This window comes from Mastigoproctus giganteus, chromosome 9 (assembly GCF_048544385.1).
Source record: "Mastigoproctus giganteus isolate SK-2022 chromosome 9, ASM4854438v1, whole genome shotgun sequence".
NCBI classification, from domain to species: Eukaryota; Metazoa; Arthropoda; class Arachnida; order Uropygi; family Thelyphonidae; genus Mastigoproctus; species Mastigoproctus giganteus.
The window spans coordinates 134,131,004-134,146,594 of record NC_143583.1 but is presented as its reverse complement, the minus strand read 5'-3'; the positions used below and the strand labels follow the sequence as shown (position 1 = coordinate 134,146,594).

General features: G+C 37.5%; 1 long non-coding RNA gene across 3 annotated transcripts in view; it reads left to right on the top strand.

Annotated features, from left to right (window-relative positions):
- Positions 1–5,609: 5,609 nt before the first annotated feature.
- The window catches only part of LOC150080751 (uncharacterized), a 136,253-nt gene continuing 126,271 nt past the window's right edge, over positions 5,610–15,591 (top strand). For 2 of the 3 annotated variants that reach the window (XR_016547366.1, XR_016547363.1), the window contains exon 1: positions 5,610–5,664. This is a non-coding gene — a long non-coding RNA (uncharacterized LOC150080751). Of the gene's footprint in view, positions 5,665–12,781; positions 12,878–15,591 lie in introns of those variants that run through there. The other variant, XR_016547365.1, reaches the window with a different exon arrangement.

Sequence of the window (15,591 nt, the reverse complement as noted above, 5' to 3'; positions counted from 1 at the left end):
TGTACTCGTTCCAGCAGCTCTACATCCTTCTGAAAATGCGGCCTCCAGACCTGTATACAATACTCAAGGTGTGGCCTGACCATTGCCTTATAAAAGGGGATAATCACCTCTTTATCCCTGCGAAAAACTTCCTGTATATCATTGACAAGATATCATGAGGTATTCTTTCAGACCGTCTGCACTGCTCAGAAAACTTCATATTTATCTGACGGCACAATATCCGCTACTATCAGCCCACCCATCCAAATGGAAGAAAGGGCAGTCCAAAAATAATAGTAATAAAACATGATAAAATATAAACTGTAATAAATAACAGTGCAAGATTCAGTTGAAAGTGAAATAGTTGAGTGACTGCAATAGAAACTTAAACAGACTGAAAAGGAGCTAAATCTAGTGACCTGTAGGGTTAGGGACCAAGATGATGTTGTATTGACCGAAAATGTCGAACATTGAGGGTAGTGTGTCGCATCCACTTCAAAATGCACTGTCTGTCATATTAGGACCACCCGAGAACGTTCCCATTCGATCATGTAAAATGTGTCATAAATTGAGTGTGTTCTCTGGTCAAGCTGCTTGTTTTCCCGGAAGAAAAACCTGAGTTTTCTGGAGAAAAACCTCTCTGTCCACGCCTGGGGCCGATTAACTCAGCCAACGAGCGATAAAAGCCCATAAAAGTTCCTTGTATCATTGAAGGGATTCGAACCCATGACTTCTCTACCCGTTATGAGGAGGACGGTGGTTATAACCACAGTGTTACTGCAGACGGACAAAGTCCATGGTCACTAGTATTTTGTTAGGGTAACCTGAAATTTTTTCGAACTATTCATGTGTATTGTGTCTCTAAATTGCGTGTGGTCTCTAAAGTCCATGGTCAAAAACTGTTATTTTTAGACCACCCGAATAATTAAATTCTTCTGCCTTGCAGTGTCTTATGTCTGCTGTTTGCGTGTATTCTATCGTCGATTTTTCTGGACGAAAAACCCCATCTTCTGGGCGGAACCTTGCTCTCTACACCTGAGACCGACTTAACTCAGCCACTGTGTGAAAAAAGCCCATTAGGGATCGAACCCGGGCCTTTTCCACCCGGCGTTGGGAGGACGGTGACGATACCACAGTGTTACCCGTGCAGTAAAAAGGCCATGGTCAGCTGTGCGACCGTTTTTCCTCTATCGTCTACCCCAGGGGCTCATATCTGGTGAGTATGGGCGTGGCACATCCAGGGTCCTGAGGGGGATATCATCATTCTTCTCTTTCTTGGTGATTATCTTCTACTTCTGACTCTCTTTCTCTCTCACTGAGTAATTCACAAATTTTTTTTTTTTTTTTTTTTTTTTTTTTTGGCTGGTGCAGCAAAAGCCTCAGGCTTCCTTGCACCATATGGCTGATAATGATAATGCTAATTAAAAGACGAGACAGCCTACGTTCTTCACGAACATCGATGTGGCCGGTGCTCGCCATTGGTCCTGCAATTGCTGCTATGCCCACTGTCTGCTCACCCTTGACACCTTAATTACGGCACTCTGCAATCAGCCAACAAAATTCAGTTTCTTTAACTCTAAAACCGCTCGACTAGTACCTAACAATCATGCCTTTTTTGAAGTCTGGTTGATCATACCCCTTGCCCATTTTTTATCAAGTACTTCGTATGAGTCTCGTAACAAGAACCTGCTGTATTGCATTTGCCGGTTCTCAATGTGACTCTCTCTGTTTGTCCACACGTGAAGGAACGGCCGATTGCTGAAATACAGGGGGATCATTATTATTTATTTATTATTATTATTATTTTTTTTTGATTGGATAGTATGCTTTGATTACAATGCAGAGAACCGTTTTTCAATACGGCCTGTAGTTTACGAGTTATTAATTGTTAAAAATAGGAAAAGACTTTAAACCCAAACAGCCGATACTTATATCTGGTTACACGCTCTCATATCGCAGGATCCAAACCTCTGGTCCTAACTCCATGGCGGCCATAATAATAAGAAACCAGGAACTGGTGATTGCTAGAATCACTTTTTTATGCACCTCACTTACTGCATATGCTACCATAAAAAATGACACATGTCATATCCTGCTGAGAGGGTATTTTCATGTTAGTTACTAAATACAATCATATACTGTATAACACAGTTACAGAGTACCATGGATCTCCTTGGAAAAAGAGAGCTCTTGCTAGCAGTGAACTTCAACGCACACTGAACCTTGTAGCAAGATGCAACCATTGTTAACAAGGCCGTTCTTTTAGAGGACTTCATCATATCCACTAGACTGGACATTGTAAATCAGTGGTATGACGATGACATTCAATGGGATACGTAATATGACCTTACGCTCTCCATAAGGGCTTCACCAGGAAAATTTAGAACTGGGCCGTCCATGAATCAATCACTTTCCACCTGTGATTATAGGGTAATAACCTTTCATATCATGGCAAGCCCCTCTATCACTGCTCTCAACTTCTGTGCACTAGCATATATGCTGCCAGACATCATCTGGGACAGATTTCATGAAGCAGTCAATGACAAACTGAACAATCTTCTGCACTGCTGCTTCGTCTCGCTCACAAATTGGGACAGGGCAACAACCAACTGGAGCGGAACCATGGCGACACTATTTAACACTCCTGACACAAGATAACCCTGAATTATTGCCTACAATGAAACTGGCTATTCAAATCCCCCTTTTCCAAGAAAAAAGGGGACGGCATTAAACCAATTAAGAACGGCAAAGCATTTGACATAGACTTCATTGAGGGAGAGGCAGTAAAGCGACTTGATCCCTTTCGTCACACCTGATCGATATGTTCAGTACCAGCTTTCGTGACAACTCCTTCTCCACCCCTTTCCCATTTTCACTCATACTTTCGCTCTAAACGTTTGTACAGTTCTTGCTTGAATTTATTTAAGCTATCAACTTTCACAATGGAAATTTGTTCCAGCATTTAACCAACTGCTGGTTAAAGGCATATTTGCACACACCTATTTTACAACTATCATTCCTTAATCCAAATGTATTCCTCCCCTCGGGTGCGTATTCTAAGAGTGAAGAAGAAGAATCCTATCACCATGGAGCTTGATCACACCCTTCATGGCCTTATACACCTCAATCAGCACATCACGCAGTTGCGTAGTCTCCAGACGTTGCAATTTTCAGAACTTAAGACTTTCTTGGTAAGAGCAACTTTTTGGTCCCCTCGCCAATCTCGTTGCCCTTCTCAGTACTGGTTCCAGCAGATCTACATCCTTCCTAAAAATAGGCCTCTAGACCTGTATGGAACACTCAATGTGTAGCCTAACCACGGCCTTAAATAGGGGGATAATCACCTCATCCCTGCTAGCAAAATTCCTGTATATCATTACAAGCCCCGTGAGCTGCGCTGGTTGTCTGCACTACTCAGCAAACTTCATATCTGACTGCATAATTACCCCCATGTATTTTTTAATTCTCTACTACCCTGAGTAGTACCGCACAGTTAGTACTTTACTCTGGGGTTGCTGCTACCCATATGCAGTACTTTGCATTTGTCAATGTTAAACTTCAGTTGCCGCCTCTCAGCCTATCTGTCCAACTTTTCTAGATCCTGTTGCAGTAGCATACTGTCATTAACCATGCCAACCTTCGTATCGTCGGCAAAATTGGACATTACGCCTGATATACCGTCACCAATATCATTGATAAATATATAAAACAACAATGGGCCAAACACCGAACCAGAGGCACTCCATTAATTACACTAGTCCACAAGGAGCAGTGTCTATTTTGATTATCACTCTCTGTCTTCCCCCACTGATCCATCCTTTTATCGATAGCAGCAACTTGCCCTTAATGCTATACTGCTCCAATTTGTACAGCAGTCTTCCATGTGCAACAGTATCAAAGAAGCCTTCCTGAAATCCAAATATATATTTTCAAAATTATTTTTTGCATCCAGTTCCTTTGTGACCGCATTGTTGTATCCAATCAAATTGATTAGACAGGACTTCCTCTTAACAAACCCATTGTGAGTCTGAACTATAAGTGCCATCTTGTCTAGATGATCCTGCATTACTTCTTTAACCAGTGACTCTATTATTTTCCCCAGAACAGAAGTTAAACTAACATGTCTGTAATTACTCGTGTAACCCTTTGGTCCCCTTTGTGCATTGGGGATACATTTTCGCATCTCCACTCCTTGGGGACCGCCACTGAATCCAAGGATGCTCTCATAATTATGACTAAGGGTTTGCTTACTTCCTTTGCTACCTCCTTTAAAATAACTGGATAGCTCTCATCCACCCGAGATGCCTTTCGTATGTTTAACTTAAGATGTCTACGTTTGTATATATGTTTAACTTTAAGATAGTATGAACCAGAGCTTTAATGCTCAGTACGTTCTACGTTGATATCAATATTTGTAAAAGAATAAGAGTAAAAGAATACGAGAAGTTTACCTCAATATGATACGTAGAACACTTTCGTATGATACTCTCCATAAATTAAAACGAAAACAATTTAAAAAATCGCAAAATCGAACATGACTGTAATGTAAGTTTTTCGATTTTTTAAATTGTTTTCGTTTCGATTTCTGGAGAGTATCATACGGAAGTGTTCTACATATCATATAGAGGTAAACTTCTCTTATTCTTTTACAAATGTTTAACTTTAAGATGCTTGAACGACTGCTCATAAACTGTATTAAACATGACTTTGTCACCGAAGAGCTCATAAGTCGCAACCGATATGGCATCTAAAGAAGATGCTCCACCATCTACTCACCAACAATAACTCTTCAGCAGGTGAATACCAATAAGGTATTCTCTCTCTCCCCCCACCCCTTTCCTAATGTAGCTCTGAACTCTTATATGCAGATGTCCTGGTTATTGTCATCTGTAGTCCACTAGAGCTGTCAGAGTCCAGTGAAATGTAATCCTGTATGTATTGTCCGTGTGGTCCAGCTTACAAAAGCTAAGTTTTTAAGCTAAACAAAGCCCTCAATAACAGCCGCCCCGCCATGTATATTGTAGGAAAAGCAATCGTTCTTCTCACATGTCCAACATTTCAGTGAAATCAAGTTTACCTTCTTGCTGAACAGGATGATTACCAGTTGAGACTTAGGCGATGAACAACGTTGTGTTCATCGCCTCTACCGGCGTGGTTCCATTGTAGAGGCAACATACACGTAGTAAACTACTAAGCATGCAGCACCTAATCCTCTTCGAGCTCTCTACGACTTGCTGCACAACTTTCACAGCGCTTCTCCAGGTGCTCACAGGAAAGATCTTCCTAGCCGTTCGTGTGACATGCGGTGGATTTGCCCACTTCATGAGGACCAACCAAGTTTTTTTAGAAAACGCGGATCTCTCTCTCTCTCTCTCTCTCTGTATCTCTCCTGAATCCCTAACGACAAATGCAATCGTTGATACGATGGAGCCGATTTTTAAACATTTTTTTTGGATTTTAAAGCATTGTTTTTTTATCTATTTATATACATAAAAAAATTCCGGATTTTAAAGAATTCCGGATTGTAAAGTGGCGCGTTTTGCAGACTTGTCAGTATTTGCTTATTTTAATTGTTTTTCTGTTTTTGTACAACCGTCGTAGTGAGAAACAGCGAGATCGCCATCTGGTGAGGGAATTAAATAATTGAAAACATGTGTCGCGTGGTCTTCTATTTGTGAGAATAAGGTAAGGTTTTTTTGGTGACTTTTTAAGTTAATTTCAAGCACGCAGTGAATATACTTTCTTTAGAGATTGTTATCTAAAATTTTAAAGGAAACATGGAGAAACCGAAGAAAAAGGGAAAAAGGCATATCGATTTGGGAAGCCAAATTATAAGTGAACACGTAACGAAACCTTCAAAACGATTTAAAATCAGAAGTCATGAAACTGAAGAAGAAGAATTTGTAAATGATAAACTGTCGAAAAAAATTTTGGAGCAAGCACGAAAACAGCAGGAAGAAATTGAATATGAAAATGCAGGAAGAGAAAGCACGAAAAAGAAGAAAATGAAAGAAAAGATTCTTATAGGATCGGTAGGGCATGACAGCTCAGAATCTGAAAGCGAAATTTTAAATGAGGACGAGGGTTTTTATTATGAAAACATTGAAATTAATGCAGAAGATGAGCTAGCACTCGAAAAGTTCATGAGTCAGGATTTAGGTGTTAGAAAGAGCACAAGTGAGCTTATCAGAATTAAGCTGAAAGAAAAGAAGACCGAAATACAAACAGAATTTTCAGATGCAGGTATCACCTATGCTGAGCTTGATGATAGAGCAATTGCTGTATATAAGGGAGTTGGTGAAGTATTAGCACATTATCGCAGTGGTAAACTTCCTAAAGCTTTTAAGATTGTACCTGTGCTGTCAAACTGGGAACAGCTTCTTGATCTCACACAACCGGACAAGTGGACTGCTGCTGCTATGTATCAGGCCACTCGAATTTTCACATCCAATTTAAAAGAGAAAATGGCCCAGAAGTTTTTCAATTATATACTTCTCCCACGTATTTTAGATGACATAGCTGAATTCAAAAGACTGAATTTCCATTTATATCAAGCCTTGAAGAAAGCACTTTTTAAACCTGCAGCTTTCTATAAAGGAATAATTATTCCATTGTGTGAAATGGGCACTTGCACTCTCAGGGAAGCTATTATAATTGGTAGTGTGCTAACAAATAATTCAGTCCCAGTTCTTCATTCAAGTGCTGCATTAATAAAAATAGCAGAGATGGATTATAGTGGAGCCAATAGCATATTTCTTCGTATTTTATTGGATAAGAAGTACTCACTGCCATATCGTGTCATTGATGCAGTTGTTTACCATTTTATGAGATTCACAACAGACAAACGAACACTCCCAGTATTGTGGCACCAGTGTTTACTTACATTTGTTCAGCGCTATAAAGAAGACATTTCTAGTGAACAGAAGGAAGCCCTATTACATTTGCTAAAAGTTCATATCCATTATCAAATTACACCAGAAATAAGAAGAGAACTGGAGAATTCAAAATGCAGAGATGATGGAGCCTGATTGATTATACTTCGAACTTTACATTACAAATTGATCACAGTATTTACTTAGTTATGAATTGTTATTAAATGAAAATTGATATTGATTTATTGAAGGATATTATTAACAGGAATTCTTATATAAAGTCATGAAATTAAACTGTTAAATAATTCATTAATTTATATGTTTCAGTTTATTTGCAGGTACAATAATCAGTATTTTTGTTTTGCACAGACTCCATACAAGTTCACACTTTCCATAGACAAGTTCTAGACAAGTTAAAAGTTCTTTGTTAGAGAGTATTAATGACATTAGCCATGTCTAATTAAACTTGTCATTAAGTAACTAATGACAAGTTATTAATTTTTTTTTTTATTACAATTCTCTTATCATAACCCATTTGGACATTATATACAGTCTGTCCTCGTATAGCACGATAGTTGCGTTCCTAGAAATCCTCGTGCAATGCAAAATCGTGCAATATGAACAACAGGCCCTATGGGAAAAGTAGGGTTAGGTGCCGACCACCCAAGATTGAACACACATTTGGAACCAAAACATAACCAAACACAATAAATAATCGGGTAATTTTAATCGTTATAAAATACTTACGTATTTTATAACGATTAAAATACGTAATAAAAATAATATTATATTATAATAAAGTATTTTTAGTATTTTTTAATACTAAAAAAGTATTTTTACGAATAAAATACGTATTTTATTCGTAAAAAATTTATTATACAGTGTATTAAATAAAATAGTCGTAATAAAATACTTACGTATTTTATAATACGTAAGTATAAATTATAATACGTAAGTCGTAATAAAATATTGCTAATGCTTTTGCTTCTATCGTAAGCAAACTTGCTTTTTGTTTGATTTTCTATCCAAAGAGATGACAGCCGTTCCAATTCTTTGTGTCTTAATCTAATGGATTTTAATTACACTTTGAGTTGTTCCCGCTATGAAAGTTGTTTTTATTTTCTCCGCATTCTTTGTAATTCTCGGCGTTGCCTCATTTAGATCTGTAGCACGTGCAATATCACATGGTCTTTCATTTCGCTCAAAGCGTTTCACAATTTCATATTTTTTCACTATTGACAGAGGCGGACTGGCCATAAGCCTTACGGGGGAAACCACGGTGGACCGGAGGCCGGTGTGATTTTGGCCATAAACCGTAGTATGAGGCCACTATAAATTTTCCCGGGTAACAATTTTGATCCAGTCCGCCTCTGTTTATCGATATTGCTTTTGTTTTTCTCTGTGAATCTGCAGTGTCTTCACCAGGACGCTTCCTTTTCACACCTTTTAAGTATTTTACTCATTTTTAAAGCACAATTACAAAACGAGGAGGCACGCTTGATATACATAAACAAAGCTGCGCGCGTGTAGCAACTGAATAAATAACACCGTAAAGGCCGAGATACACTATTAATTAACACCTCGCATTTTACTAAAGCACATTTTTGGAGGTTACTACCATAAAACAATAAAAACAATTTCCAGTTTCGTTTCTGCTAGTGAAATCTGTTATAAACTGGTAGTAAACTCGATCTAATTGCATTTGCGATTATACCGATAGCTGGAATTGTGTTGGTTTTTACGTTATTATGGTGAAATGTGTTTCCCCTTCACTGATATAAAAAACATAAATACATTTTCAGAATCTTCTCTTCATTCCTATCGTGTTGCGTTCAGTTGGGGTGATTCCGCGTTCGACTGCCATTTCTTGTAAACACAAAGGCGAATCGTGCATAAGCGAATTCGGTTCGTGTTATATAAGATAACGTTCCTCTATTTATAAATCGTGTATGATCGAATTCGTGTAATGCAAACACGTGTTATACGAGGACCGACTGTACAAGGCACTTTTACAAATACAGCGAAATCTCCCTTAACAGGCACCTCTTATTGTGGACACTCAGGCTTGGGTCCTGGCCAATAGTATTAGGAATTACATATTAACAACCACTGTAATATCAAAACAATATAGATAGACAAGGACACTTAAATGGGTGTCCTTTTGGTATTTTAAACTTTTTTGAAATGGACAATTCCAGGGATAATTGTCAGATGTGTGTGTGTGTGTTTTTGTAGAGCAATGGGATTTACAGTGAAAGCAAATGAAGGCCATTATGCTAAGACGAATTAGAATTGTGATGGCCTTTATTACCGGGAGCAGATGGCACAATTAATATGCTCACCACTAGAGAATATTCACAAACTGATGGACTGTCTAAATATACACTTATATGGACTGATGCAGTTCCACTGGCATGCATCACTTAGCAAGGCAGTAAAATTGCCAGACTGAGAGACCCTGTTGCCAGAATTAAAAAAAAAATAAATAAATAAAATACTAAGGCAAGTCAAAAAAAGAATACTGAAGCATTCAGTTTGTGGTACTATATATAACAAAAAGTGAGAGAGTATTGCTGTGATAAATTTCTTTCAAAAAAAAATAAATAAATAAATAACATTATCACATACTATGTAGATAATTTTGAGCAAGTAGCCCTTGGGGAATTTCCATGTTTGTGAGTATAATTTGATAAAAACTATGTGGCACTAAATAGTACTTTCGTGACAGCAGTGCTCATCTTTATCAAAATGACTGACAATTTCCCTGCATTTCACTTTCACCTGACAGTGGAAATGCAATTGTTTAACTAGGTTTATCAAAGTTTGTGTATACAGGTTTCTCCTCTGTAATACTGGTCAAATTTTTCATATCCATTACATTGAATGGATGTTAATTTTTTAAGATATGAAATTTCTTGCTGTTTGCAGCAGGGCCTTATGTAAAAATTTAAAAAGAGAAAAGTTTGATCCATTACAGAGGGGTGAGAGTGCTGTTTGCCTATGAAGCACCTTTGTGCTAAGACTTATATGTACCCCCCCCCCCCTAAAAAAATAATAATTGTAGACACTTATTTTAATATATTTAATACAATACCAAAATACATTTCAGAATTAAAAAAAAAAAAAAAAAAAAAACTACAACTGTGTTCCAATGCTTTATAACAAAAAAAGTGTTTCATCAAAATTTTTATCATTCTGTTTCATATAAATCATTCTTGTTTTTATTTAATTTTTAAAATTTTACTTTTTTCAGTAACATAACTTGATTATTCTCCTTAACCCTACCAACCTTTGCATCATTTGCAAACTTAGACATTTAGCCTGATATACTTTCTCCAATATCATTAATAAATATAGACAATGGACCCAGCACTGAAACCTGGGGGACTCCACTAATAACATTAGTCGTAGCGTCCATTAATAACTACTCTGTCTTCTCCCACTCAACCGCCCTTTATCTAGAGCAGTAACCTGCCCTTAATGCTACACTGCTCCAGTTTGTACAGCAGCCTTTTATGTGCAACAGTATCAAAAGCTTTTGAAATCCAAGTATATGATATCAAAATTATTTTTTGTGTGCACTTCCTTTGTTACTGCATCATAGTATCCAATTAGATTGGTCAGACAATCACCCCATAACAAATCGCTGCTAGAATGCAAGCTTAAATTAAAACTAACCACAAATGGTTGTACTCTAATGTAACTTTGTGTCCATTCAGTTGCCATCAATAACTCAGTGCCGTAAAAGGAAAGGCACATAAAATTAACAACTGCTCAATATTGGCATGCTGATTGAACCATGGGCTGGTTGCATTACAGCTGGGGTTTTGCTTAGCATTAATCACACTGTCAGGTGCTATAAAAGCTGTATGTGTTTCACAGTTTCATATGTTTGTGGTTTATATTAAAGTTATTTTATCTAGTTGAGTATTTTCCCCAAGAAGAAATGGTAAAAAATTTTTGAATATTTTGCATTGCTGAATTTTAATTCTTTAGTTTTTCAAGTGATGCAGATTCTGAATCCCATTCAGGATCGGCATCACTTGATTTTTTAAATTTTTTTTATGAGAACTCAAAGCACAAGAGGTATCAGAACCTATAGTACTTAGTACCATGCATTGGTTGAAGGTTGAGAAGATAAAAGAAGATACTCGTTAATGTTAGACTTGAATTTCTGTAATTGTAATTTTCAGGAGATACATATGAATGGAGGTCATTACAAAAAATGAAAGTTGAATGAATGAAAGAGGAAGGAGAAAAGTTGATTCTGTGAGTTTGAAGTTGGACAATAAAAGGATTATCTCTTTCACTCTTAGCATTACTTTTCTTCCAAACAGCTGTTTGGAAGAAAAGTAACGCTGAGAGTGAAAGAGAAAACCCAGTTTTTTAGATGCAAGAGAGGAGAAAAATTAGAGGTGAGGGTAATTCCCAATAGAGATATATATGACCTTGCCTAGAAATCAGGAGCAAAAGAATCCTTTTTTGCAAGATATTAGACAGGAGTGAGTTTTAGATGAATTGAAATCAACTAAGTTATCTTTACCCCACTGAAGAATTACCTGGAGATCACCATTTAAGGAATCGGTAGTGGATATTTGAGAAGTTTGAAGATATTTGTGCAGGGCAATTTTTTCAAACTGGAAGGTGGAATGCAATGTGCTATCATCAGCAAAACGATTGATAAAATTTCTGGTATGGTCAATGGAAGATCATTAATAGATAAGAGAAAAAGATTGGGAAAAAGGACCGAACCTTGGGGAAGACCAGCATTAGTGGAGAAGTTAGAAGACAGAGAGCCATCTACGATCACACGCAGTGTGTAATCAGAGAGAAAACTGGATACTCAGTTACAAAAAACAGTTGGCCATAAGATGAAAGCTTATTTAGAATACATTTATGCCAAACACGATCAAAAGCCTTTGAAATGTCAAGAGCAACTGCTTGAGTTTCACCAACCTATTCTATTGAATTTGTCCATAATATCACTAATGCAGCGTTTCCCAAACTTTTTTAGTCACGGAACACTTTTCATCTCGCAGTATATTTATGGAACACTTAAGGAACACAAGTTTAGCGGGAGGCCAAAGAATTGTTTGTTAATATTTTATTACGTACGATGCACTGTGCATAAGAAGCATCTTTATTTCCAACACAGGTGAGGCTGAAATTCAAATAACTGTCATACTTTCGTTTTGGTCTCTTATTAGTTGGTTACTGTTTTTTTCACTTTGGATTTTTGAGGAACAAATGGCTGTGATTGTTCATCCTCACTTTGAAGTGTGACAATATAGTGTTTGTTTTCATCAACCAAAGTTGCAATACTAGAAGTACTTGCTTCTCGTTTTAAAGTTCCTTTTTTCAACCACAAATCCATGGTCATTTATTTTAATAATAATATTTCGAAATACTGATAATTATCAAAAAAATATTTATGCAAGGAAATGAGTTTAGTTATGTTTAGTTTTCCGCACCACTACAGAACTAATTTCATAATTGTGAAGACAGTCTGTACCACACCACCAGCACACTGTAAACATGCAAAAACATGTCAGCGGAAGGCTACTTTGTTTCATCCAACCGAACGATGCATGATATCGGTTCACTTCTCCCTCTCCCTCAACCCATGTACTCCAGGCTAAATCGCATAAGAATGGCATATTAGATCACTACATTGCTACTTTTTTGTAGATGTCATTACCTCACATACTTCTCTATGCAGAGCCTGCCAAAATAGTGTTCTGCAGTCTATTTGATTATTAATCGATGCCGGTACAGTATATTAACAACTGAAAAAATATATATATAATGTTAAAAATTAGAGTGATACAAAAGTGGTGTACGCTACAAATAGGCAAAACTTATTTTATTTATTTATTTATTTTTTTAATTATTAGGATTTTTCAGGGAACACTTGTTCACATCTCACGGAACAGTTTTGGAAATGCTGCACTAGTGGATTGACACTGATGAAATCTCTACTGGCAATCATTGATCAGATGGAAGGTTTCTAGATAGTTGAAGAGTTGGTGGGTAATTGATTTCTCCATTACTTTAGAAAGGGTAGAAGTAAGTGCAATGGGATGATAATTGGACAGAGGGGATTTGTCAACTTTTTAGGAACTGGCTGGATATAAACAAATTTCCAAGCAGAAGGGAAAACACCTTTGGAATAAGAAAGTGAAAAAAGGCAACACAGAACAGGAGTAAGATTAGGAACACAGGTTTTGTGACAAGTGGAGAAATACCATTAGGACCTGGCACTTTCTTAACATCAACATTGTTCAAAATTCTTTTGACATTGTTTTGGCAGAAGACTGCAGGAGACATTGAATGGAGTGTACTGGGAATGGTAGGGGGTGGTTTACCAAGATTATCAATACACAAGTTAGAAGAAAAGTAGGATGCTAGCAGGTCAGCTTTATCTTTGGCTGAAGTGGCAGTAGAACCGTCTGGTTTTGACATAGGTGCAAATAGAGATTGGCAAAAGTTGCGGCCAATAGCTTTGGCAAGAGACCAGAACGCTCAACTACCATTTGGACAAGAAACAAGTTTTCTACTCTCAGCATGTTTGAAATCTAGTTTGGACTAATTAATAACTGCTTTACAATTTTTGTGAACTCTGGTGTAGGCAGAAAATGAAGCTGGAGATTTACATACAAGCTAATTGCAATATGCAAAATTCTTATCTTGAACAGCCTTAGCACATTTATTGGAAAACCAAGGTTTAAATAAAGGAGGAGATTTTAGGGTGGAGTGTGGAATAAAGGATTTCATCCCTACAAGAATAATTTCACTGACATGATCTGAGCAAATGTTGACATCAGAAGATATAAAACAGTAATCTGACCAAGGAAAAGAAAACACAATTATAGATCATCCCTTTTTGCATTCATGTAATGCCAGACAACACAAAGTTAATAATGGCCACAAGATAAAGGATCTAGTTGTGAAGAGACCATCACTAAGTTGTGATCAGAGGTGCCTAGATGACTACTCACTTTAACTGTGTACTTGAAAGGGTTGTTTGTGAGGAAAAGATTGAGTTTTGACTGTGCATTGTAAACCATGCACAAATGAACAATTTGTGCATGGTCATAAGTAATTGCAAAAGCCTCATCATCATGACCTGCTGGGTCTATGTGACTAGGAAACAGAAACCAACTGAATTGCAAACATTAAAATCACCAAAAAAATTACCTCACTGTTAGGAAAATTGGACTGGAGAAAGTCAAGTTTCAAAGAGAGGAAGTCAAAAGAGTTCCAAGTGGTTAGTGCAGTTGGAAGAATGATAGATGCAGCAGACAAATTTGATAGAATGTGGTAGAGAGATTTTAAGCCAAAGAAGGTCGAAAAGAGGAGATTTCATATTTACTAAGTCTAAGTCTAATTGCTCAGAGAATATCAGGGCGGACATATGCACAAGTACCACCTTTGAAGCGAAAGGCAAATACACAGGAAAATATACAAAGGAAAACACAGCAAATAATTAGGACAACTGAGGTGGGCAGTGGTTCAATCAGCTGATAATTAGGATTGTGTGAGAAAGAGTACATGGGGTTTGGCAGAGTGGAAATGGACATCATTGAGATTGGAACTGAGAACACATATATTTATGAAATGAATGAGGAAGTGTTTGGAAGGTTTAGATCTTTTCGCAGATAAGTTTGTTCTGTTAGTTTGACAATTCATAATGTATTCGGTAGTTAAGAAAAGGTGGGGGGACATGCTGTATGATGTAATGAAATTCTTGGATATAGCATACACTTGGCAGGAATGTCCCAGCTCTTTGACATAATTTGACCCTAACAATGCCCCGCACACACACAAGCTATTTCGACTGCCTCCAGAGACTATCTGGCAGAGTAGAGGCAATGAGATTATACATACACTAACTGATCTAGAAGCCTCCTCGAGAGTTACAAATAGGTTCGGTCCAGTGCATTATCTAGCATCTGGCCTGCGAACAACATTTTAGAACTATATCCTCGAAATGTAAGGAAGATTGGATCTTGCTGTGATCTTCATCATAACCTCAAAAAAATCACATCTGGCAACCCCACTCCCATACTGCATTATGGGAGGGGGGGTTGCCAGAACTTTGTTCTGGAGACTGAACATCGGCTCAACCTCTTCATTCCTCCAGTAAGCAAAGTGGTGGTATTGCACTGGTTGATGAGAGTCATCTACCCCTTAATATTGCCTGGTAACACAGAGTGGTGGCATTCCTTTATGTGGTGTGAATGCCACACCTCGACCCCTGCTTACATTGGTTTACATCTGGATGGTCACCAGTATACTAGGTGCCATATTTCAGGACTTGTACACTCAAATATCAGTGTCATCAGCATTTTAAACTCCCACTTAGCAATCCCAGCTTGATATACCTGAGAGAATGTCTTTGACTACCTCAAGGACCTTGAACAGAATCCACAGCCTGAGACATCAGGACTGATAAGGAACAGGGATGGACAGTATGTTGAAGCTGATGACATTGAATCAGCTCTTTAAAATGTCATCCGATACTGAAATCAATTCTATTCAAGTGATGCATATTCTGAATCTCATTCAAATGCAAGATACACAGAAAGGACCCTCACTAAAGGCATATAAAAAGGACCCTCGAAAATATATAAGCAACAGCAAATGCGTTAACAAATCCATGCTGTGACTGCAGTATAATTGCACTCCTGCATTACTTTAATTAGTGACTCCATTATTTTTCCTAGCACGAAAGTTAAAC